The sequence below is a fragment of the Dermacentor silvarum genome, chromosome 10 (genome assembly GCF_013339745.2).
Source record: "Dermacentor silvarum isolate Dsil-2018 chromosome 10, BIME_Dsil_1.4, whole genome shotgun sequence".
NCBI lineage: Eukaryota > Metazoa > Arthropoda > Arachnida > Ixodida > Ixodidae > Dermacentor > Dermacentor silvarum.
In genome coordinates this window covers 31,677,441-31,680,741 of record NC_051163.1, presented here as the reverse complement: position 1 = coordinate 31,680,741, position 3,301 = coordinate 31,677,441, and positions in this window count along the sequence as shown.

The following is a 3,301-nucleotide window of genomic DNA, read 5'->3' as shown; positions in this document are numbered from 1 at the left end:
CCCTCCCACGGATTGACGACGCCTTGGATCGACTCTACAACTGCAAAGTATTTTTCGTCGATGGACCTCAAAACCGGCTACTGGCAAATCGAAGTCGACGAGAGGGACCGGGAGAAGACTGCCTTTATAACACCAGACGGACTGTTTCGAGTTCAAGGTCATGCCGTTTGGTCTTTGCTCGGCACCTGCGACTTTCCAACGCGTCATGGATACAGTACTGGCAGGCTTGAAGTGGCAGACTTGCCTCGTCTATTTGGACGACGTCGTTGTGTTTGCCTCAAGCTTCGAAGAACACCTGCGGCGCCTTGAAACAGTTCTTCAAGCAATCAAAACCTCCGGACTCACGTTAAAGCCAGAAAAGTGCCGCTTCGCATATGAGGAGCTCTTGTTTTTGGGCCACGTCATCAACAAGTCTGGAGTGCGCCCCGACCCTCAGAAAACTGCGGCCATCTCCAACTTTCCTCCGCCCGCTGACAAGAAGGCAGTGCGTAGATTTCTTGGACTGTGCGCCTATTACAGGCGCTTCGTCAAGGATTTTTCACGGATCGCTGAGCCACTGACGTATCTCACGAAGGCTGACGTCGAGTTCAAGTGGGAGACGCCGCAACGTCGAAGCATTCGAAGAACTGAAGCGACGCCTGCAATCGCCGCCAATACTTGCGCATTTCGACGAAAACGCCGATACCGAAGTCCACACCGACGCAAGCAGCGTAGGACTCGGCGCCGTGCTTGTGCAGAGGACTGACTGGACTAGAAAGGGTTGTAAGTTACGCTAGCCGGTCGCTATCGAAGGCGGAAGCAAATTATTCCACAACAGAAAAGGAGTGCCTCGCCATCATCTGGGCTACATCAAAGTTTCGTCCCTACCTCTATGGCAGGCCCTTTAAAGTTGTGAGCGACCACCACGCCTTGTGTTGCTAGCTAACTTGAAGGATCCTTCAGGTCGCCTCGCACGATGGAGTCTGAGACTTCAAGAATTCGACATCACCGTCGTTTACAAGTCCGGGCGAAAGCACTCTGACGCCGACTGCTTGTCTCGCGCCCCCGTCGAACCGCCGCACAGGACGACCAGGATGACGACACTTTCTTGGGACCCATCAGTGCCGACGAATTCGCCGAACAACAGCGAGCCGACCCGGAACTAAGGAGCCTTGTAGACTACCTGGAAGGCAAGACCGTCATTGTGCCGAAGGTGTTCAGGCGAGGATTGGCGTCGTTTTTCTTGCAAAACGACATTCTCCTAAAGAAGAACTTCTCGCCTCTCCGAGCCAACTACCTCCTCGTGGTACCCTCAGCATTGCGTCCAGAGGTTCTGCAAGCTCTCCATGACGACCCAACGGCTGGACACCTCGGTTTTTCCCGCACGCTCGCGAGGATACAAGAAAAATACTACTGGCCTCGCCTCTCTGCCGACGTCGCCCATTACGTAAGGACATGCCGAGACTGTCAGCGACGCAAAACACCGCCGACAAGGCCAGCCGGACTTCTACAGCCGATCGAGCCACCTCGCCGACCGTTCCAGCAGATGGGATGGACTTACTGGGGCCTTTTCCGACGTCGACGTCCGGAAATAAATGGATCGTCGTCGCTACGGACTACCTCACCCGCTACGCCGAAACAAAAGCCTTGCCCAAAGGCAGTGCCGCCGAGGTAGCCCGATTCTTCGTTGAGAACATCCTCCTGCGTCACGGTGCCCCAGAAGTCCTCATCACCGACAGAGGTACGGCCTTACGGCTAGAACTAACTCAAGCCATCCTGCGATACAGCCACACAAGCCATCGCCGGACCACCGCCTACCACCCGCAGACGAATGGCCTCACCGAGCGCTTAAATAAGACCATCGCCGACATGCTGGCAATGTACGTCGACGTCGAACACAAGACGTGGGATGCCATCCTTCCGTACGTGACCTTCGCATACAACACGGCCGTGCAAGAAACGACGCACATGGCGCCGTTCAACCTGGTCTACGGAAGGAACCCGGCAACGACGCTTGACGCCATGCTACCGGACGTCACCGACGAAGAAAATCTCGACGTTGCCACCTATTTGCAGCGTGCCGAAGAAGGTCGACAGCTCGCCCGACTGCGCATCAAGAACCAGCAGAGGCCGACAGCCGACACTACAACCTTCGACGACGCTACGTCGAGTACCAGCCCGGTGACCGTGTTTGGGTCTGGACTCCGATACGCCGACGAGGACTTAGCGAGAAGCTGTTACGTCGCTATTTCGGACCATATAAGATCACCCGACGTATTGGCGCACTGGACTATGAGGTCGTGCCAGACAGCATTTCGCAATCACAGCGGCGCCGGGCACGACCTGAAGTCATCCACGTGGTGCGTCTTAAGCCTTTCTACGCCCGCTGACAACTTAGGTACTTTGTTACTTTGTTATGTTTTTTTTTGTTATTTTGTTTATTACGCGTGGTTTTGTTTACGCTTTCACATTTGTTTGTAGCATCGGACGATGCTTTTTAAGGGAGGGTATTGACACGTATACAGGTTTATCTTTCACCGGTGGCCGCTTTCCACCGGCTAACAAATGTTAAACGTTATCGCTAGGCGCAGGACGCGCCTGTATCGGAAGTTTCTAGAACGTTATCGATGCTCTTTCCATTGCCTGTTTTCAACCAACGCTTCTGTTATCTGATTGCATGACTGACGCGAATTGTCTAGAACTTTCTGGAAGACACGCGGGCATCAGGGATTAATCTAGAACCTTCGATGATCAGGTATAAAAGCCGACGCGTTTCGCCCGCTGATCAGATTTTCGACGATCGCCGACTGTGTTCGCCGCTATCGTTGTGCTTTGAGTGTACCTTGCTTTTGTGGGCACAGGTTCGCCCAATAAACAACCAGTTTCGTCGTACACAGTTTTACGACTGTTTTCTTCAGCGTCACTACTACGTGACAGTATTCATCAAGAGCTACGTGTGCCGCCTTGGACTGACCACCAACCCTTATTGTGATAACTGTAGTGCGTTAAAAACCGGGGGACACATTTCATTGGAATGTCCAGGTTACAGAGATTAAAGGACATGTCATGTCAGTAGAATGGGGTCTGCTTCCCAAGATTGACTAGATCTAGCAAGCGCACTAGGTATTATACCTTCTCTTTCGAAGCAACGTCAATGTTTAAATTTTTCTTTTTCAGTAATTAAAGACATAGGCTCAATTGGCAACCTCTAACCTAATCACATCAATACCATAACCATTATCTCACCTGTACATACGACCATATAATTTCGTGCCTCTATTTTATTCCTGCCCTCTTCTCTAGGGGCCTTTCTTGTCCCTGA